General features: G+C 39.9%; 1 protein-coding gene and 1 long non-coding RNA gene across 2 annotated transcripts in view; one reads left to right on the top strand and one right to left on the bottom strand.

Moving 5' to 3' along the window:
* Positions 1 to 23123, bottom strand: part of ppargc1a (peroxisome proliferator-activated receptor gamma, coactivator 1 alpha) — a 422123-nt gene that overhangs the window by 286251 nt on the left and 112749 nt on the right. The window lies entirely within an intron of this gene.
* On the top strand, positions 5989 to 8103 carry LOC144987249 (uncharacterized). The gene is made up of 4 exons (XR_013651121.1): positions 5989 to 6127; positions 6858 to 7038; positions 7118 to 7247; positions 7422 to 8103. It is a non-coding gene; the product is annotated as an uncharacterized LOC144987249 (long non-coding RNA).

Raw genomic sequence — 23123 nt, 5'->3', positions numbered from 1 at the left:
TTGTAATATTATGTGTTGTGATTATTTATTCTGTAAAACAAGCATGTCCAATGTCCGGCCACCATTCAAATTTCAACCAGCTTCCAGACTCTGGTCCATAAAAGCAATTATATGTGACCCCTAGCATGTTCAAAAAATTGTGTTTACTATTTCTTGACTGTGATTGGCTAAATTATGTTATAAGCCGTTGTAAACCACTGGCAAAACTGTTGCGTCATTCTTCTGTGACACTTTCTGGCTAGATTCTACAAAATCAACTAAAGAAACAAAGAAAAGTTGACGGTTACTGTGTTTCCATTGACCATGAAATAACGCAAATTGGATTTGCAATTATAAAATCGCCTAACGGAGACAACAATTTTTAAAAAAACTTGCATTTATCACTCTTGGGGGGATGTGGTTTTTGAGGCATATTGAAACTGACATTTTGCAAAACTGCAATGGAAACAGTGTTTTTTGAATTAAATTACTCATGTGACCAACAATCAGATGGCAATGCGCTTCTTGGTAGGCACTGGCTGCAATGGGCTCTAAACGGCAGCGCCACAAGAGGTTCCAGAGCATCACAAGCTAATCAACAGTTGCTCCTCTGTAAAATCTCCAACCATAATTTCCCAAAATACCGTTCAAGGAGCTTGCCACTCCGTGGCTTGAATTAGTTACTGACGTCTCCTTTCACAGATGATGATCTGCATTAGTGCCGTGGCAGAAATTTGAATGCATCTGCTGTAAATCAAAGTACTGTTCACAACCGTCACCATGTTTTTGAATAACTTATTGCGTAAGTTGCTTTGTGTTTATTTGTATATTTATGATTTAATGGACACAGTGTAATTTTTAATTAGAAATTGGGTTTTTTCGACATTTCTAGAATTTTGCTAAAGTAATTTTGGTAAAAACATGTTTGTTTTCTATGTGAAGAAATTAAATCATGCCATCGTAATAAAATGCTCATTAAGTTCATTTGAATTTAATGCTATTAAAAAAGTTCAAGGAACATCAGGTTGAAAGGTTGGCCCTCAAACATTTTGACCAAATCTTGCATTCTTTACAGAAAGTTTGGACACCCCGCTGTAAAATCTTGAGATTTTGGGGGACAAGACCTGCAAAAGTCCCCTTTATATAAACGGACTTAGGCCATCCGACAAAAAGCTTCCCTCCCCTTGGGGTTACACTACCACCCCGCTGTGATGGAGATGAGCTAAAATTGGCAAAGATGGTGCTATAGGTCTTAGGTCCAGCCTGGAAGGACAGGAGGAGTGAGATAGACCGGCCGTCCCCCAGGCAGGGTGAGGGTCTGCTGGGCAGCTGTCCGGTAATTAGTGGCGTCCCTTGTGTTAGCCGCTGGGCATCTGTCGAAACAGCGGCTAACAGAGCACGTGGCCCCTATCCAACCCTGAGGACGCAGTCCGGTTAGAACCATTAGGGTTTATTTAATCACTCACACCTGTAGTTAAACACACACCTGCTCACATCCTATGATAGATGTGACAATTTACGACAATTTGCTTTGAAACATATTACCAACAAAAGAAAGTATCCAAACTCTAACCTCTTCTCTATGAATCTCTTCTCCTTGTGGAAAGTATCAAACAGCCCAGTGCATCAGATGGCAAAGAATATTCTTGGTATAACTCTAAATTACACAAAGGAAAGAAAGAAAGAAAAAAAATCTCCCAGAAGGACCTAAAAATAGTCCTTTAAATGAAACAATGCTACCAGTGCCTTCATGGTAATGCTTTACAGGGAAACGATATAGGACAACAAAGGCGCTTTACTTTTACTGCACTTTGTGTTGCCCTGCCTCTGGCTTTCATAGAGCGGTAAGTGTTTACCACACTCGGCTGAGTAATAATCCTGCTATACAACAAACACAACTGTACCCTGAAGATATAACTACAAGAAGGTTGTATTGGTCAAGTCTCTATTTTTTCCTCTTTTTCAACTCCTTCCCTGCTCCTGAATTTACACTCCTTTTTGTTCTCGGCACTCCATGTTGCACTTTCGATGCTCAAAGTATCTCAGTAAGAGTGGCACGAACTGCCTACGGATACCCTTATCTCATTCTCTCCCTCAAATTCTTCGCTTGATGCCGACACATAAATCGAATTTATCACCATTTACCAAACACCGTCGGAGTGAGTTTTGGAAATCTAAACTTTTTTGGCTTTAACAGATTAATCAAACTGTCTGTTTCATCTAAGGCGGCTTCTGGATTGTGGTGAAATCTCTCCACCATGCTCTACCGCGCAATCCTTCCTCTGTTATCAGTCTCAGCTACCCTCCCCATACTCCAACCCCTGATGCTGTCTTGCATGGTGTATCAGTCGGCCTCACTTGGATTGAGAGCCTAAGTGTCCTTGGGTGAAGGGGGTACCCGAGGAGCTAATGGTTTGCGCGCTATGACTAATGGGGAAAAAGCGTGACAAAATAAGACAAATGGTTTGCACCAACTTCATTACCTAAGTGACAGCTTGACGGTCCTGCTGTATAATATGGTATTTTTCATCTGCGACTCATTTGGAGAAAGGAAAATGACGGCGTGAGCGGGGACGAACTTTTTCACCACATCAAAGCGCTGCTGATTTTATACCTGCCTGAGCAGCAGAAGCAGTTGGGAAAGTTGGAAATTTTCTGAGACGCAGCGTGCTTTGAAATGCATGTACACAGTATGCAGAGCGAATTGTGGATTTGGAGGAGAGATGCAGCACTCTGATGCATTGGAGAGTCTTCCAACATCAAACTACTAGGCAGACTGGCACCTACAGGCTACCACTGGCAGACTGTTTATTTACCTGTTTTTTTTTTCCCATTATACATCTCTCTTAGGGGGGACAGTAAGCATGCTGGCACATGGAAACTTTTCTTCTCCATCTTAGAAAACATACATTTTCGCCAGCAACATCAAAAAACATGTTCACAGCCACAGAAAGCCAAAAACAAGTAAATAATGACCATTTCTTCAGTTTTTAATGATTTCCTCGTTCATGCTGCAGAGTGAAAACTTTGCACTATATAAAGCCACATATGCTTAATATCACAGCACTTAATTTTTCATGAAAGAAAAGGTCATATCATCCAGTGTAATCTCAAGCCTCAGTCCCTGTGTATCAATGGCTGCCCGTCTTATGCAGCGTCATGCATTATTCAGCAAATACTTGGGAGTTATTCTTGGAAGAGTGTGCTTTGCCTCACAGTCTTCCTTTGAATTACACAAATTCCTCTACTGTGTAGCAAAGGTGGTCTAAATAATTCACAATTTGTACTCGTTTTGACGAGAACCCAGAAGTGAATGAATGAAAGAGGGAATAAACAACTTTTGCAGAAGTTTCCATACCAATACAAAATAACAAGACATATGAAAACAGTTTAAATATTGTTTAAATATTTCAAATATTTTTGCTTTTCTTTGAAATAAATGGACACTATTTAAATCCAACTATAGATTTAGTTATTTAGTTTGGTTTATTTTATAAGGCATCACATTCTATACGATTAAATCAGTTTAGCTATTTTTAACAATTTCCAATGATAATAATAAATCAAACTTAGAGAGAATAAACTTGATATTTTGGGTCTAAAAATGTTTTGTTTTTTTCTATTTCTTACCAGGCCACCTCCCAGACTCTTTCCTGTGTAAATGCTGCTGGGCCACAGCTTGCTGCACGCTGCATTAAAGCCAAAGAATCATTGCTTCTTCTGAGGGGGAGAATCCATCAAAACCACCAGGGAATAGCCAGGTATAGCAGATGTCTACCAGTCAGGAAGATATAAAAAAAAAAAAAAAAAAAAAAGTGGTAGTGTTGCAGATTATGTTGTGTTATTATAGAGACTTCAAGTCTTTCTTTTCCCGGTATTTTTTCTCCCCAACTAAAGCTAGCTATATTTGTGCCGTCTTAAAGTCCAGACTTTATCACTATGCCACACACGGTTTCAGCCATTAGCTAATTCTACTTTTTTACCTATTTCGTCGGTAGAAAGCACATACATACTGGAAGGACAATAATTTAGAGCTTAAATTCAGTCCAGTTCTAAAACTTTTTTTTTTTTAGATTATCAATTAAAATAAAAATCACAATTTTTTTTTCTTGAACTTCTAGTAATATATTTTTTTTTGAAAGGTTTATCCGTGTTGTTATGACCGAGTAAAAAAAGTAACTCCAACCAGACAAAACTTGTATTTTATGGAGTGAAGAAGGAGGTAGTCAATGCAGTTAATGTAAGAGAAGACAGTTGAAGTTATTATCTTTATTGTTTAAAAATTATCAGACATTCCAGGCTATAGGATTAACTTAAAAGCCCTAATGTTTTGTAAAATAACAGGGTACCTTAAAATCCACAGTGCTCTGTTTTTTTTCCAAGCTGCAATAAAGGGCAGGTTATATTGTATATAAGCTAACAAGGCTAACGTGTAGCAGTGTCCGACTTTTTTTTTTTTTTTTTTTTTTTTTTTTAAACTTGTCCTGTCCAACAGCTAGGCAAACAGATGAGAGCTGAGGGCCTCTTGTGTTGGACATATTTTATTTTAACAAGAGGGGTTATTCATCTTCAGACAAACCAAAGGTATGTCTGAATAAACCCCTTTTGTAATTGAGGCCAAACTTTATTAATTTCAATCATGTTTGAAAATCTTTGGTGTTGGACCGGACGGAAAAGGAAAGAGGGGAAGAAGAGAGAGGGACGTTAGAGAGAGGGGGGGGACAGGAGGGTGATAATAGGAGGGGAAGGGGGGTAAGACCATGAAGCAGCATAGAGCAGACAGGTTTACTGGTTGTTTATCGTTACGGTACTGTTAAAATGTAGTACAAAAAGGGCGGGGCCTGTTCACACACACTCAAATATTATCAACACACCTGCTAGCCGCAAAAATGTCCACATGTCAACATGCACACAAAACAGATAGTGTTCACGAACGCATACCTATGCCTTTAAACCAACTAGTGTGAAATCTTTCATTCATTCAATCATGCAAACTATTAGTGCAAAGGTGAGCTAACACCTGTGCTCAGGTGAGTGTTTATGTTCTTCTAAAATGGATGGTGGAATGTGAAAAGAAGGAGGAGGAGCGCCCAGCCACCCCCACACCCAGACCCCCGCCGCAGCAGCAGCGGCAGCCGGAATTCCCCCAACGCCACACGGGAACAGGCAGGGAACAACCGCCCCCCGGGCGACCAAGACCGCCACCCAGGCCAGGGCCAGCAGGACCGCCGCGAGGCCCCCAGAGCCAGAGAGCAGGGAGGCGCAGAGGGAAAGAGAGCGCCGCCCCAGCCCAGCCAGGAAAGCAGTCCCCCGCCGCGCCGGAAGAGCCCAACGCAGGGCCCCACCGGAGAGGGACGCCCACAGCCCCAGACGAGCACCCCACCACCACCCGACTTTTTTTTCTGACATGTTACTAACAAGATTGGAAGTGAGAGTAGTTACAGTAACGTCTGTTTTAGCGGTAGTAGTTTTTTTTTTTTTGAAGTGCTACAAACAATAGAATAGAAGACAGAGACTCATTGTCATATGCACAGCTCACACTGACATACGAAATGTTGTTCCAGTACAACCCGAACAAGATCAGACATACAACAGAAATACACATACAGTTCAAAGTTGAATGAGGCGCAGCCATGTTAGACGCACCTTTGCGGCCATGGGTCTACATGGTTTTACTCTGGGGACAGGGGGCATCAGCGACAAAAAAAAACAACAATGTTTGGGTGTTATTGTAAATACACTACCGAACTTGGCACGTAACAATGTTTTTTGAGTTTTTTATTAACGATATCAGTGGGGGTTTTTTATACGAGTTGCAAAACATGTTTGGGTGTTGTTGTAGGGCGGTAATTCGGACACAGCTACAAGCTGTGTCCGAATTACCGCCCTAACCACTATATAGTGCACTATATAGTGCGGTCGCCATTTTGTAGTGCTGTCCGAATCTACAGTTCAAAAATCATGTGCACTAGAAATTTCCCAGAATTCTCTACGAAAAACCAGTGTGGATCGATGCTCACTCGATCGGCGAATATTGCCCAGAATGCACTGCGTTCATACCAGAATGCATTGCGTGTGACCCACAATACACTGCGCTTGAATTATTCGAAGATGGCGGACGGTTGCGCGAGAAAGAGGACTTAAAAATGTAAGTATATTTAAAAGTATCAAGTATCTGTTGTAAAATATATTTGTAAATACGTAAGATGATGTGTTTAATGTGTTATATTCCTCAATCGACAACCTACATTGTTTGGAAGCTCATCAATTTCGGTAATGCTAAAGCTAACGCTAGCGCGAATTAGCGCCGAATGCTAAAAACAAACGCTGTTGATATTACATAAAAAAAACGAGTGAGTTCTAACCGTAGTAATAAGTTATTAACACATTTTTTAAATGTGTTTATGTATGTAGGGACTGACGAGGATAAAGAAAATCTGATCCATCTGTGGATGGAGAAAGATAGCCTGTTTGTTATCAGGCAAGCTCGTGCTGGATGGGAGTAAGAGACACTTGTCTTGATCAGATTTGTATTTATTTATCATTAAACTGTAATCGTTGTCATGTTGGGGTAAAGGTTGTTGTTGAAAGAGGAGAGGAGGATAGAGCACGAAGGGACAAAGAGTGACAGGAGAGTCTGTTAAGCTTACCCGAGTTTAAAATATTGTTCACAAAATGTAACGTCGTCATTGTTTTTGCAATTTGTTTAATAAATGCAGTAACAAAAATGAATTATTTACATGTATTATTTAAATCTGAGCCATTTTTAACAATCTCAAAAGAATTTTCATATAAATATCAAATGTACATATTTACATTTTCGTTTCACATGTTAACATTTATTTTTATACATCTTAACAATAATCCTGGTCTTCTAGAGTCATGTGTGTCACAGTTGGAGCTGAAAGGAAAGCAGAGATCTGTCCTCGCAGACGGACGCCACTTTACCCGTCCTACTGGTTCCTGGTGTGGCTCAACATCTGTGGCTCCCAGCAGTCCCCTTCGCTGATGCACAGATTGTGCAGAACTGAACTGCAGGCAATGATTTTCATTGCAAAGGTTGGTTTTACTTCCAGTGCCGCCAGAAGTATTGCTCTCCTCCTCATCTTCATAATGCCAAATCCTCTCTCCACCACAGAGCATGTCTTGGCGTGGTGCTGGTTGTAACGGGCCTGAACCGCATTCCTCACGGGTTCCCTGTAGGGTGTCAGCAGCATGATGGGATGTGCAATGAGGGATACCCACCATCACCCAAAAGGATCCTTCAGGTGGGTAATGTTTTATTTACATAAATTGGGCTTTTACGTAGAACCTGTGAACTGTGGACTGATCCTCGATTCCCAACAAAAATATCTCTAAATTTGGCATTAGTCACATACAGCCTGCAGTTGAATGGAATAAAAAAGCTTCCTGTTAAAATAACAAGCTGCATTTTCTTTTAGGACCTTTATTCTTATGTGGCAGCCATCAATGCTCCCTACGACCTTTTGGAAGGTGGAAGACTCAGCGAGCTGCTAAAAAACCAGAGTTGACTAATGGCAGTTCATTCCCACTGGATGCTGGGTGACCCTGCTCATCAGCTGGAGGATGCGGTCTGCCATCCTGTGGACAACGTCGCTCACAGTGGACCGTGGCATGTCAAAGGCCAGGTTACCACACCGTAAGATGTGCCACACGCCAGCCAGAAAAGAAACACCAGGACCTCAGTCTCCTGTACACCCCCCAGAGTGTGAGGAACCCGAAGCTGCTCTACCAGATGCTCAATGGTCCTGCGGGTCAACCGATCTGCGGTTCTGCCGGTCTGGTCTTGCGTGGGACTGACCGTCAGCGTGAAGGGCCACGACAGACACCTTTATGTTGGCAAAGCAGTAGAGACGTGGAAGACCCTGTAAAATAGAAAAATAATTATTTCATTGAGAAAATTAAATCTGATTTTTTTGAATGTTACATTTTATTCTAATGTCTTGCATTTTAGTTTATGACGTATTTATAAATGCTGGAAAATCTCGTGTTTTTTTTTTTGGCTGGGTTTTTGGATTTTTATATAAATATTTAAAAATTAAAGTATTTTTGTTTTAAACAAGTGATATGGATTGACTCTGAATAAAAAATACTAAACTTTGATCTCACAAGTGTTTCATGTAGTTAGACTATACAATTCATAGTCCAGTGTTGAAAAAGAATGTTAAACTCTTACCCAGCAGACTGTGTAACCTTGAGCACAATTAGAAACAAATGCTTAAATTGAACTAATAAAAAAACTTTAAGTTTAACTCACAAGTTGTTCATGTCTGGCCAGGGCTTCCAGAGGAAATCTTCTGAGACGTCTGCTTCTCCTCCTTGCTGTCCTGTGATGCTGCATATCTGCTCGTTTCTGGTTTGATCTCACGAAAAACGGTTGAATCATTGCCAGGAACACGGACAGATTCATATATAAAGTTATTATCAGTAATGTAGAAGATAAAACTACAGAAAAAAAATGCTTCCTCGCAAGAGCCCGTAAATCGTTCAGCGGCACAAAAATAAATATTGCCATGGAGTAATAACATGGGGGTTTATTTATCAACTAATACATAAAAGCTACACCAATGTGTTTGTAATTTTATTATTTATAAAACAGCCACGTTTTCCATGATCAGAACACGGCAGATTCATAAATAGTCATCATAAAATGTTTATATTTATTATATTTTTACTTTGACAAATGGGTGGCATTCTCGGCGTTAAATAGAAGTAGTTCCCCTCCAGACCAGGTGGTGGCGGTAATGCGCCACTTTGTTTTCGTGCGGAGCGCCATTTGAAAACACCCGAAAGAGAAAACTAGTGAGCACGGGTGTCCGAATTGCTTTGAAAATTCAGAGAACTATATAGAGAACTATATAGTGCCGCACTATATAGGGTTTTAGTGGTTAGGGGTTAGGGCGGTAATTCGGACACAGCCAGACTGTTTTTTTACGTGTTATTAATAAAAATGGGACACAGCTAATGTGTAACGGTGTCTATTTTTTTACGTGTCACCATCAAGATTGGGAGTTAACATAGTTACAGCAAGGTTTGTCTTAGAAGGATAAGCTTGTTTTGTTTTGTTTTTGTACGAGTAGCAAGGTCGGGTGTTGTTGTAAATACACTAACACGTCTAACGTGTAGCGGACTATTCTTTTTAAGTGTTCCTATAACTCCCAGCCTTGTTTGCCACACATATAAAAACAGACTAATATTGTTAATACAAATGTTACTATGACTACGCTTACTTACAATTTAGTTGTTATGAATACCGTGGTTAATGCATCTAATGTAGCTAAAGGGTAGCATGTTACAAAAGTTTTAGAGTTATCCCGAAGACAGTTAATCAAGTCTGTCTAAGTGACAGACTTATCGACTTTTTTGTCACGCTTAATGCGCTTTATAGTTCGGCGAGTCTTATATATGACATACATTTGAAAATGGACCATTCGTTGTTTATCTGCCTAAAAATCTGGTACACCGTATAGTGCTTTTTTATGATTTTATTATATAAAATGTCTACAACATTTGGCTCCCACTAATTGATAACTTCATATTTACAGTTTTAAGTGAATTCAATGTTTAAAATTATATATTTTTTACAAGTTTTAGATATAATCTTTTTCTCTGCATGGTTGTAACAGAATCCAATTAAAATAGGAGGACAAAATCAGGACAAAGGGGCGTAAAACTATCCAGGACACCTGAAATGAAATATAGTTTAGTGGGCTAAATGGAAACAACAAATCCAGTAGGTGTCCACTCCTTGAAAACTGCATTTCTCTTGCTCACATTCAGTTTTTCTTGATATCTTTTTTTGAGTTCAAAGTTACCTTTTGAGAGACATCCGGACGATGTATGAATTAAAGCTCAAACATAGCATCTCAATCCTCTCTTTGAGCCCCCCACCTAACTGGGGCTTCAGTTAAGTGAAGCCTGGACTTTTCAAAGCTGCAAGGTCACTGCTCTCATGTATAAGTACCTGCCCTTTCTGGACAAACCATGATGCAAGCTGGGAAGAAGATTTCCTTGAAAAAGGAGAACAGGGGTAGTTTATGTACACAGTGGCAATGTGTAAACATCCTGTCTTTCAGAGGCCTTTCCTGAGCTGATGTAGGCACTCAACTGGGATCTGAAATGAGGAGACAGGAGGCTCAACAGGAAAGCTCACAACATCCATTTTCACATCCAAGAAACAGGACAGTAAGAAGTAAATACGGTCTCTACCAACATGCACTTGCTTGGAAGTCTTAAAGAAAAAAAAAAGTGGCAACAGCAGCGTTTCCTCTCAGCATTCAATGAGACAATCAGGAAGCACTTTGAAAAGTTCAAGCAGCAAATAATGGAATATGTCGAAAAGTGTTTGGTAATTTAAAAAAAAAAAAAAAACAGTTCCAGCACATGTACGGACATGAAAATTGCACTTTTATTTATTTTACATTTCCACAGAGAGACATATGCTCCTTCACTACATTGATCTGCATTTACGTAAGACTCTGGTCCACATGAAAACCTTAAGCCATTATCACTTTCCTGCCCTGCTAAAGATCGGATAATGTTCATAAATATGCCAAAGTCCGTTTTGCACAGTGTAACATATCCTGCTTTTATACTTATCTGAGACCTCAGTGTTGACATTGTGTATTACTAAATGAAGGCCATGCCACACAGCCATTCGCGTGCATTTTGCGGTGGTCTTTTAATTAATAATTAATGATTAATTGTGGGATTTTGTGATACATGCGTGATTTATAAATATGTCTTGCATTCGTCATTCGTCGATGTGCGCAGATGTCTATCGAAGGTTTCGGCTAACGGGTCTTCACGTGAATTCGGTTTTGAACTGTATAAACTACTGGTCGATTGAGAATTACGCAGTTTATGCGTAATTTACGTAGTCTATACGCAATCAATGTCAATGTTACACATGCAGGATTTTTGCAAGATGCAAACCCAAATTTCTGGCTTTCGACAACCGTTCTATGTAAAAATCCATGTATGCCTAACAGACTTTGCAAGCATTTGCCACCATGATATGAATTTCATGTCATGTATACGGCGCAATAATCATGCACGATTGCTGTATTGTGTAAGGGATCAACAAATCGGCCAATCTTTCAGCAGTCTATACCGATTGGGGTCTCCTGGTCAGGTCTCTCGCGGGGCGGTGTCCAGAAAGGCGTGGATGGTGGGTCACATGAGGGGACCAGGTATGGCGGGCGTTTGTGCGACTTTAGACGCAAACAGGGGCCTTCTCATTGACCTCCCCAGCAGATTACTTAGAACTGTTGCGAACCAGGGGAATCCAACTGTTTAACTAAAATAAAGCGTCCAGAGGGCCTGAGGAGAGTGCTGACCATGGTGCTGAGGTGATTTTTGCCCAGTGCCCTGGATGTCAAGAAAATTCAATGAAGTGCAGGTTTAGGAGTTCTTTGTGTGGTTAATTCAAATTTCTTCTGTGTTTTAACGTGGTTCACTCGTAATCCATCTGTGAAAATTTCTTTGATAGAACCTCAACTTTTCTCACTTTTTCCATGTATAGTCAAATATGACGAATTTTCATTCATCCATCCTCTAAACCCATTTTGTCTCTTTCGGGGTCACGGGGCTGCCAGAGCAGTTGTGTGACTTTACTAAGAGAAAGATGAACTGTGTTTGTCACACTAAAACAAAGAACTCTGTGTGGAGCACAGTATTTTTAACAGAATGTGCTTTTTTTCCTCTTTTTTTTTCAATCTTGCTCTTTTCAAAGGACACGTCAACAAAGACCGCATTGCTAATCTGTGACAAACTAATGGAACAATGTTTACGCGCCATGAAAAAAGGCAATTAACTTTTTTAGAGAAGACCACAGAGAATATTCACCAATTAAGTGTTTCTCATTACTACTGCAGAACTTGTCATTATCCTAATTTTAGGCTTCTTTGTTTATTTTGTGCAGTGGTTAATGTTTGGAGAGAACGGTTTACTAATCACAAGCTTTGTCCTTTTGATTAACTGTCATTTACTTAAGTGCTTAGGTACCACATTACACAGTACAAGTATAAAACAATCAAAAGGCAATGAGAAAAAAAAATTCTCAGTTTGCTTAAATGTACCTTTCACATTACAGACATAATACACATTTTGTAAAGTGTTCTTATTTTAAAGCTATTCTTTTATAACTCCATAAGTGCTTAATGAAATGCGCATTCTTGAACACCCATATAGCCGATGGTGTTCATACTGGACAAGCAGAGAGGGATATTCTTTTCTTTTTCAAATGTCTATTAACACATTTCCGCTATGGTTGGAAGAGGTTTGGTGCGAAATATTGAAGCAGGGCAAATCCTGTGAATCTCGCTCCAGGCTTCTTCTTTCAAAGCTCTATTCCGATATAAGAAAGACTTGGTGTCATATACTTTAATTCTGGCCAGGCACAAACTGCAATTATTATACTGTCCTCCATTATTAGTTTTCAAACATTTGGCACTTCTGTGAATTCAAAGGGAATCCATATTACAACCAAATCCGTCCTTGATTAATCAAAGTTCAACCTGGTTTAACTTTTAACTACAGTTCAATGATTGCGTGTTTTGTACTTAGAAGCCCTGAAAATGGTAGAATCAAGCACGTTTACATAGACATTTCATTGAAAGTGGCTGCTAGAAAGGCAGATGCCCAGCGTGAACGTGAGCATCACACTTCCATTTCAGCACCATGGAGAGCAACATGAACACATCAATTAAAAGCAGCAGAAATTTCCAGTTTTTTAATATTTAAGAAATGTTCAGAGCCACGGATTTTAGTTGGACAAACTTTGGATGTCGATACAATGACATTCAGAAGAAATGATACTCAACCAGCTCCAGCTGTTCACTGCAGCACTTGTTTGCAAACACAGGTTAATGCAATGGTCTCTTGGAGTCACACAAATATCAATTATTCAGGTATTGATCATCCTTTTAGGATTGCTAATTTTAGAAGGAATTTTTTCAACAGAGCATTTAAAAAGGGGAGTAATCATATCACTTAATTTACGGTTCAAGGTTCCTTGTTCTTCCTCTTATGGGTTTCCAGCTTCTGAAGTGTGCTTTTGATTAACTGTCATTTACTTAAGTGCTTAGGTACCACATTACACAGTACAAGTATAAAAAAATCAAAAGTCAATGAGAAAAAAAAAATTGTTGTTGTTGGATCTGTTTTTCATCTAATCTTACTTCATACGTTTCCTTTTTTGTGTGTGTGTGTGTGTGTGTGTGTGTGTGTGTGTGTGTGTGTGAAACCAACCCACCATTCTAAGAAAGATCTATGCTACTGTAATAGCATGTAGTGTGTATTTGTGGACTGTCCTAATGAAATACAGAAGGCTTTCTCTTAGACTTTTAAATTCTTTAAACGTCCAACGTTCCGTTCAAAATGGGAAGTTTCCCATAAATATGCACTCGTGCCAAAAGGTCTTCCTCATCTTTAGCCCAGAATATATTGCACCTACGATTACCAAGACGAATTGACTATGTTGACCATAAAGCACCATTTTATCTGGAAAAAAAAAGAATGATTTAAATAAGTGTTGTCTTACAGGATATTGCAGCACTTCTGCATCATCTTCAAATGTGGCTTCCTGTTTCTGCAGATGGCACATTAAATTGCGTTTACCAACAGTGATTTCTTAAGGTATTCCTGGGCCCATTTAGTAATAACATTGATACCATTATCTCGATGAATGATGATGTGTCTCTTAAGAATTGAAAACCACAACCAACAAATAAAGGAATCTGCCTCGTCACTTTTTGAACAGAGGTTTCCTTGAGTTCTATGATGGTATGCTCTACAAATATCGAGATTTGCAAAGACGTCACAGATAGACATCTAGGATTACTGCTTTTAAAGACCCATGCCGATAAAGATTAGCTGTTTTTAATATGTTTTTTCTGATGACTGAAGACATATACAAAGCAAATGCCATTTGAAAATATAAACTCATTTATTAGTAGCATCAAATTAACTGCAATTACAGACAAGTTAGCACTTTTTATTTTGTTTTAATTGCATTAATCTCATTTTTACTCCATAACTATTGTTGTGTTGTCAAATATAAAACATAAGTTCAACTGTTTACTTGCATGAAAGTATATGAACACTGAGTCTCCGTGTCCATGCATGCAGCACATCCCTGTGGCTGCTCTGATGTCATCAATATGCGACTCTGTTTTTATTAACAGAGTTAATCCAAAATAACCCCATAACGCCACAACTATTATCTATTATGTAAGGGATAAAGCCTGGCGAGGTGTTTATTATCATATATTAATATGGTACGTAGAAGAGAGAGAGATTACCCCTTGGTGGTGTAAAAGTAATAGTCCTAACCACAACTCAGAGGTGAACATCTGCTAATCTACTGCTGTGCTCCAGAAACCATGTATCACAAAACAACCAGTTGACTGATTCTGGCTAAAAACACCATATTTATAATTAAAAGACCACTTTTAAAACTAGATCAAAAGATGATCGGAGTGAGACTTTAACCTTTTAACCATTTCTACTAAATACACCTGCATTCAATTATTTTTGTCTCTGTCAAGCCAAATGGATCTTCATTTAGTACCTTAGGACTATTCTGTCTGTCCGTCCTCGAGGCTTTATCATTCAAACTCCACCCCATTTCCACCTGGTCTTAAACTTCTCACCTGACACATGTCTACAACCAGTGTTTAGACCAGGGGTGGGCAATTATTTTAAGTCACGGGCCACATTGGGTTCTAAAATTCGATAGAAGGGCCGGACCACGAGCAGATGCATGAAGTGAGAATGACATAACATGGAATGTAGATGAAAACATTTATATTGAAAATTTTGTTCTAAAACAGAATATTCTAGAGTTTTTAGTTTAAAACTTTTGTTCCCATTATAGACCTCCTTTTTGTTGTGAAGCTCTTTGGTACCTTCAGGGAGTTGTGAAGTGCTACATGAATAAAGTTTTATTCATTCATGATTCTTTTAATAAAATAAATAACATCATTTATGAAATAAAGCAATGACCAAATAACACACTGATTTTCAAAGACAAAAATCCAGGAAAAATATACTGATACATTAAAATAAACACAAAAAAACAATAGTCGATCCTCTCCAGTCATAATCCTAATGAAGACTTTGAGGGCTGCGTCACACGTCTCACAGTTTGCGCAGCTGCGCTGTGTCCCGTACATCTGTTTCTCATCCAGTAATAATGAAAAAAGCACATTTCTATGTCTCTTGCTGCAGCTACGCATATTTCTGTGTTACTTTTTCACTAGTACAGAGTTCCCTCGTTTATTGCAGTTACGTTCTAAAAATAATCATGATCGGTCAAATCCACGGAGAATGATTACAGACGTTATGGCAGTAAAACTCCTCACTGCACACTTTTACACTTTTCTTACACAGACATGAACATTTTCACCCTTTTCTATTGTTTAAATTCTCAACCCTTCATAGAAATTAGGTCCAGGATCTTAGAATGAAAACAAAAGATCTAATCGATCAAAGATTTCTGTAGATCTGAAGGGTTTCTGTACAGGAGACACGGCTCGGAGGAGATTGATTGACAGGGTGTCCAGCCAATCAGGACACAGAACAGGGTGGACTGTTTAAAAAAAGCAGCATAATTGCTCTAAAAGAACGAGCTAAACCGGGAAAGATGAACTGCGACGTAGAAAGGGAAGACTGTCTTCTCTTTTATTTGACAGAGATTTTAAAAGGGTTTCAGATCACATTTTGATTGCGAGGTCAGATAAAAAAAAAATTAAAAAATAAACATGGGTCTCTAATATTGTTCAGTGGGCCGGATACAGCCCGCGGGCCATAGTAAAGAGAATTATTCTTTGTCAGACTCTTGCACAATGCCAGACATTGGTATCCATCGCATTATCGCTTACTAAGTTATTCGTTTTTCAAAGCCCTGAATTGTAATAACCCCTCCACTCACTGGAACACAATTTTTTGTCCCCATGTTAACAAAGGTCCATCTTTAACGGGGGCACAGGTGAGAGGTCTGATTAGGAGACGCGCAGAGCTGCAGTGTGAAAACAACGCCGACCTTGTTGTTGCAGTTGGCCATAACCCTACAGACCTCAGAGAATGTAGGCTGTTGAATATCTACATACACTCAGACGCAGCTCATTTCCCCAAAACAAACAGACTCACCTCACATCAAGGGAATACAAATTAACCTAAGATGCCATCCGCAATTAAGCCTAATTTCAATAACGTTCAACATTTCATATTCGTGTGTGCTTTCCCATTAGTGTAATCAAGCAACAACAAATGTTTCCCTGCATGATAATGGCAAGCTGTCTCCTCTCCGTGTGGATAAATTCAGCCAAACATACAAGTACTGATTAAATTTTGAGCACTGTGAGGGGAAAAAAAAGGTGTTGATGTTTACACACCTTCAAATGACGAATCTCCCACTGGCCTCATCTAATAAAAGACTAAAGTGGTATCCCCAGTCGAGTTCATTTTGCTAACCTTGTAGCTTCCCAAACCACAGGATCAATCACTATTCAGAGATTGTATTTTAGTTACAAGGCTGTTAAAAGTTGCGTTGCATTTATAGTTGGTAATTCTTCAGGATGTATTGAGCGCAGTAGATGTTACTAAAGGTTATGGGATTTATACCCCAAATGTATAAAGCAGTAGGTAGCAAGGAAGCTTTCTGAGCAAGCCTGCTTTACGTTCACAACAGGCTAAACGCAAGTTCAAGGGACCACTTTTAGTCTATATAAACTTGGATAAACGCGTTCTATCGTCATTTCCCAAGTTCTTAAGTCCATTTTCCAGCTCTACGTACAAAACGCACAGCCTTTGAACACACATCAAAGTTAAACCAGCTGAACTTTGACCAATCAGGGACTCAGATTTGGTAGTGCCGTTTGGGTAGCCTCCTTTTCAAAACATGGAAGTACCAACAATTTGAAAATTCATCATGGAGGAGAAATAAATAATTACGACACAAAGTCTTTCTTATATCAGAATAGATTTGTGAAAGAATAAGCTTCGACATTTCCCACCAAGCCTCTTCCAACGGTGAATACATGTGCTTGTATCGTGTAACGACAGTTCAGTGTGAACACCGTATGCCAAAAGCCCTTTCAAGAATTTTTGTTCAGCGGGTTCTTGACAATGCATCACATGGCTGGTATGTACTCAGCCTAACATTCTTTCGACTACTGTAACTCTTCTACTACTTTTGCAATTACCATAAAGTAAGTCAAATTCTGATGTGGATAAAAGCGGCTTAGCAGCGTTTTTATGAATCAGCTGATTCGCATGGTGACGTAAATGGTCAAAGATTTTTGGTATGTCAGAGCGTGTGTTATTTAAGTGTCGTCGGTGACAGCTCCGGTATTAAAGGGTTAACCAAGGAGTTGTCACTTCTCACATGTTAAAAAACCTTTAGGGAGCCCAACATCCAACTTTTACTAACATAGAGAACAAAACCATTTCATGATGTGGCTTACAACTTTTTAAACCATAACCACTGCAACCAATAACAAGGGAAAACAATGGCACCCCAACCCCTCCTAGCTTTTTTTTTTTTGTTACTGAACAGACACAAACACAAAATGAGACATGAAGACAGAAATAGATGCACTGATAGATGCTGACTGGGTTTTATGATCATCCGGAGCCCCAGGTATTGATGTCAATTACCAAGGCTTCCATTAGCTCTGGAGTATTTTGAGAGGAGTCAATTTTGGTCATGTCATGCAGTTCAGTTTCACATTGAGGAATGACCCTGGGAACCAGCTGGGTTCAACCAGTACTGCAGCTAATGGCCGTAATGCATGATACAATAAACATGTGCCTTTATAAACCAGCCGGAACCTTTTACTGTGGCAACGGGCTCTCAAATGACACACACTCGACATTAAGTCGAGCCCATAAGAGTGTGTAGCATGGTGTGATTACATTAGCAATGTGTTTTACACTCTGCAGTATAGCTCAATGAGGTGATGCTGAGATAGTAATTACTGCCATTTGCTTTGTGCTTGTGTTGTACAATGAGGGGAAAACAGCTGCTTGTGAGGTCACCTATATAAGGTGTGTGAATTTGTCCATCAAACATCAATACTGCCACCCTAAATCCTTCGTGTGTGAGTGTATTTTTGTGTCATTTTCTCAAATGACAGCACCCGAGGAGTTCTTAGATAACGGCGCAGTCCACCTGGAATCTGCTTTTAGCTACACTGTAGAGATAAAAACCAAGCTCTGACCCACCTCTTGAGGCGAGATTTATTGACCTTCGTCAGTATCTCCAGCCAAGTGACACTGAGCTAGCCCCCAATAGTATTTGAACCAAACTACAAAAAAATATTTGACATGAAAAGCTAAATTTGATTCAGAGCACTGTTTAGGGTGGTTAGGAGGGAAGAGTTTGGCAACATGTATATAAAGTGTGATGGTGGTAGACAAAAGCTGAAATGTGAGATCAAAATGCCTGCAGGAGCTCTGGGGAGCAGTGGCAGTGAATGTATGGGTATATGTCAGTGTGTGGGAAGACGCCAACATAGCGGTGTGAAAGGAAAACTCAAGAGCAAAAGCTTGGCAAAGAGAAGACATGACCTCTAAAGTAAGGAAAGATTGGTCGGGAGGAAGGGAAATGACTAAGTACAAGAACTCGCTTAAGCAAAAAGATGAGGAAGGAATTGAGTTAGCCATTAGAGAGAAGAGAGTTCAGAGAGGACAGCCAAGCAAAGGGCATGGGGAACACTGACGCTAGTGCTGAAGGCACTTTAAACAAGTTACAAAGAATATATCAAGACTCTAAAAAGGCTTTAAAAAATTTCTCTTCGATTTTCACCTGTTGAACGGAACAGGATTCACCTTTGGATGCATTGATTGGTAAATCTGGCTTCACCAGTTATAGCAGCTGGATGGCTCTTTTGGCTGCATGTAGGATTGGCGTACTGGAAACCAAGGTTCTTTTTTTTTAGGGGGCTAGATGTGCTCCATCCAGTGTGGGTTCTCAGGCAAGACCCTTCACGCTACTGCCTAACTAGCCCCAAGGGGTCCAAGTCTGGGTCCTCCTTTGCCTGGTCCCCAGCACAGATAAAATACAGGGTTGTGACAGGAGGGGCATCCAGCATTAAAAGTCTCTGCCAAGCCACCTGTGCGGATATTTGGGTGTCACCGGTAACATCTCTAAACTTAAAGGTTTACCGGGAATGGTGCCTTTTTATGTCACGTCACTGTATGCAGAAAATCTACTAAAGAAGTAGAAGAGGGAGAAAATTTGAAGAATCTTACACTATTTTAGAGAAACTGCACAGAAAATATTTTACTTTTATTTTAACAGAAAACAATGAAGAACCTGCACCAGTCTGAACAAGGAGCCCACTAAGAGGAACCAAGCATGCCAAAGCCTAAAATGTATCTTTCTCCAGCGGTTTTACATTAGAATAAAATTGCATAATGGGGACGCACAAAAGCATGCTTAAAAAGGGCCTTTTAAAAAATTGAAATTAAGTCAGTCGACTGTGACCCAGTTAGTGCACTCGATTTCACTAACATTCTGCTCTTTGACATATCGCAAAATGTTTCTTGTGACCAGGAGGAGACACAAAAGCCTCTTAATGTCCCCTGCAGGATAAAAAAATGCATGTCCACAAGCAGCTGCCTTCACTAACTGAATCTCAATGTTGCCACAAGGGCCATTTGTTGAGGAAGACTGTAGCAAAGTCTCATGAATATAACATGTTACTCGTACAACCAGGTGAACTGTGGTGAAGTTACAAGCCCTGCGAAATGATGATTCAAAACACGGGGCGCCTCGCAAACACCTTGTGAGCCGCAGAAAAACTTCAGCAGGCGGACGGTGGAAGACAGTGGAGGAGTTGAGAAGCAGAGGCGCCTGTATCCAGAAACAATCAAGATTAATAATAAAGATTGATCAAATCAGAGAAAGGAGAGTTTACAGCATTTCATCATATGCTCAAAGCAGCCGCTACAATCCCATTGCCTCCTTCTCCTACCCCCCGCCTCCTATCTAGACACCCAAATATGTATGCATTAAGCAAAGAGGAGCTGAGCAGAGAAGATTATGAATAAAAAAACTGCTGTTGATTATGCATTTTCGGTGTGAATACAATTTACAGCTATCGGGTCCCGCGATGATTGAATGCTGGCTGTTGCCCCCATGGTGGCTGAATGAGAAAGGAAATGAAGAGTGGCACGCATGGAGGGAAGTCGGCACTTTCAGAGGAGGAGAAACTCTGCAGTGGTATCAATTCTAGTCCTGTTTACCTTCCAGCATGATCCATCAGTCAAACATCTGACGAATCCCATATGGATAGATTACACCGCGGCCCGGCTTTGTTGAATGTGTTATATTTATAGCCCCATTAGGGTGTGCGCACTAGATTATGTGCTGTATTTCCATGGAGGGAACCGCAGAGGTACTGCGTTCTGTATCACTTGATAATCATGAAACGAGAGCGAGCCCCCCCCCTCAATATTGAACAGAAACGTATGAAAACTGGAAGAAAAAAAAAGAAAAAAATCAAGTTTCCATTTCAAAGGCTCAAACTCAGATGTGGTTGTAACAACATAACCAGAATGGGGTGCGTGATACCTCACCTTCATCTCATTTCCCAAATTGCTCATCGTTGACGACTCTCCTAGCAACAAAGTCTCTCCTCATCACAGATCCAACCACAGGAGTCAAAGTAACAGGGAGGAATCAAACAGAGACGCCCTTAGAAATAGAACTGAGATTTCAACTATAATTTTGTCTAGAGCTACGTCGCACCACCCTCAGCATCCCCCATTCTAGTGACCACTATCAATAATAAGTTTATGTAAACGCGAGTAAATGTGCATTTCAAAACTCTTGCGTTCACGAGTATCAAGTTTCAACGACTGTTTTCTGGATCTACGTACAAAACACACAACCATTGCGCAGACGCTGAAATCGAACTTTGACCTGGTGACCTGGTTTAACTTTCAGGGTTAAACCAGGTCAGACACACAAATCTCAAGTACAAAACCTTTTTACGGACAGACAACAGTTTTACACCAAATCTAACTTCATAGTGCCAACCATTTGTAAACTGATCAGTTTGTGTCCGGCCGGAGTTATATGACACAAAGTCTTTCATATATCGGAATAGAGCTGTGAAAGAAAAACACCTGGAGTGAGATTTGTGGGATTTGCACCACTTTGATATTTCGCAACTAGCCTCTTCAGCTGTAGGTGGCAGACAGACAAGCGCTAGTAAACAGTAGAAAAAGAAGAAGAAGAAGCCCATTCTTTTTTGTGAAGTGTTCAAAGAAACACATTTAGCGTGTTTTTGAACTCAAGTCTTATCTGAGCGTAGCTTAAAACATTTTTGACAAATTAATTTAGAGCGGCAGATCAACAGGACAGTGTTTGCTCTTTTCTCCTTCAGCCAACATCTCCTTTCAGGCCAACATTGCAAATAAGAAACTGTTCTTAATGTTTTGCCTGATGAAATAAAGGTTTCTATCACACTTCTTCAGGCCCCCAGACATCCCCGATATCCATGTCTGGAGGGAAAAAGGTAAAGGGGACAAGGAGGAACAAATGAGATAAATGAGATGAGCCTCTGTTGTGGGAGAAAGCCTGAGAAAGGGAGGGCAAGAGATGGAGAACAGGGCGCTATTGAAAACTGAACGGTTGTGCATTTACATCTCGTGCTTTAGCTCTTATCTGCTCCAAACAACGCATCTGCTCACAACGACAACATATGAAACCAGACCATTTGGAGAAAGCAGTCAGAGATGGTTAGGCGTCCGTGACAGCGAGACACCTCTTCATCTCCCTCTGTGCAAACGGAGTCCCTCTTCTGCATGGCAGGAGGCGGGTGGCAGCTGGGATTCTGCGAGGCCCTGTATCATTCGCACAGCCACCAATTGTGGGAATCATAATTATTGGCACCCATGTGTGACAATATGATGTTTGTTGAGAGCTGCTACAAGTTTCTCCAATAATAAGTTGCCATGTGGCAGAAAGGGACCTGTGCTGCTTGAATAAATAGACAATGTTATCTCTGTTGAAACTCCAAATATGCAGGAGGAAGAGGTTCAAAAGCAAACCAGATTGTCTATGTAACAACTTTTTCAGAAAGTTTAAGTTTTGTAACAAACATGCATGTTTGCAAATTGCATGTCAGTTGACTGGGTTTCTCTGCCAAAATACTAAATCCATTTGAATTCACTTCATTAAGCATCGTACTTATTGATAAACGATTTTAACAAAATTCAAAAATATATTTATTTAACTAAATTTCATCCAAAAACATCTCTGTTAGGCAAGGCAGGAACCAAACCTGCAATCCCCCGATCAGAGGTTGACCGCTCTACCTCTGCACCATAGCCAACAGAGCTATTTGTAGTTGTTCTTTTTGCTTTTATTCATTGTAAAATGAGTTCAATCAAAACCTGCGTAATCTGAACAATCATATAATAATGCAATAGTGGTTTTACTAAATAGTTTTTTAATTTTTTGGTTTCAAAAAGAAGCTTTTTTAACTCATAAGATCCATTGTAAAGTATTTAGTTAATTCATAACTAAAGGTTTGGGCAGATTCATGCAAACAGTTCTATATTTTTATTCTGATTTTGACAGGATAGTTTGGTCCCCATCAAACAGTCTTTATTGTGGTGATTCACATCAAATCATATATTTATTTCATGCTAACAGCAGCTTGCATGTCAATTTTTTTTTTGTGTTTTGCAGCACAATAATTTGAGGCTAAATTAGTGTAATGGTACAGGAACGATGCACGCAAACTGCTTCAAAGTCAACAGACATGGCTCACATTGTCCACTGCAATCATCTGCAACAATTCTGGCCCAGTGCAATCTCACTGTATTGCTGTGATTACCTTTAATCTCTTGCATTGATTCCCTAATGTCAGTATTACTTGTCTTTTTTAGTGTGCAACCACAGTGAGAGGAAGCTTGCTGTTCATCACTGCTGGAGTGGCGTCTTATTCTGCTGTTCTCTCATCCTTTATCCTCTAGTCTCCGCTCTCCGCCTTCACCCACAATTTCTAAGAAATTAAAACCATATTTTTGGCTCCGTATCAAAGCTTTCCCCCTCCCTCCAAAGCTTCTGGCATAGAACCGGGCAATTTATGACAGCAAAGCTG

Source organism: Oryzias latipes, chromosome 18 (assembly GCF_053564925.1).
Source record: "Oryzias latipes strain Hd-rR chromosome 18, Olatipes_Hd-rR_3.1".
Lineage (NCBI taxonomy): Eukaryota > Metazoa > Chordata > Actinopteri > Beloniformes > Adrianichthyidae > Oryzias > Oryzias latipes.
Note: the sequence above shows the minus strand (reverse complement) of the source record. Positions and strands in the feature narration are given on the sequence as shown.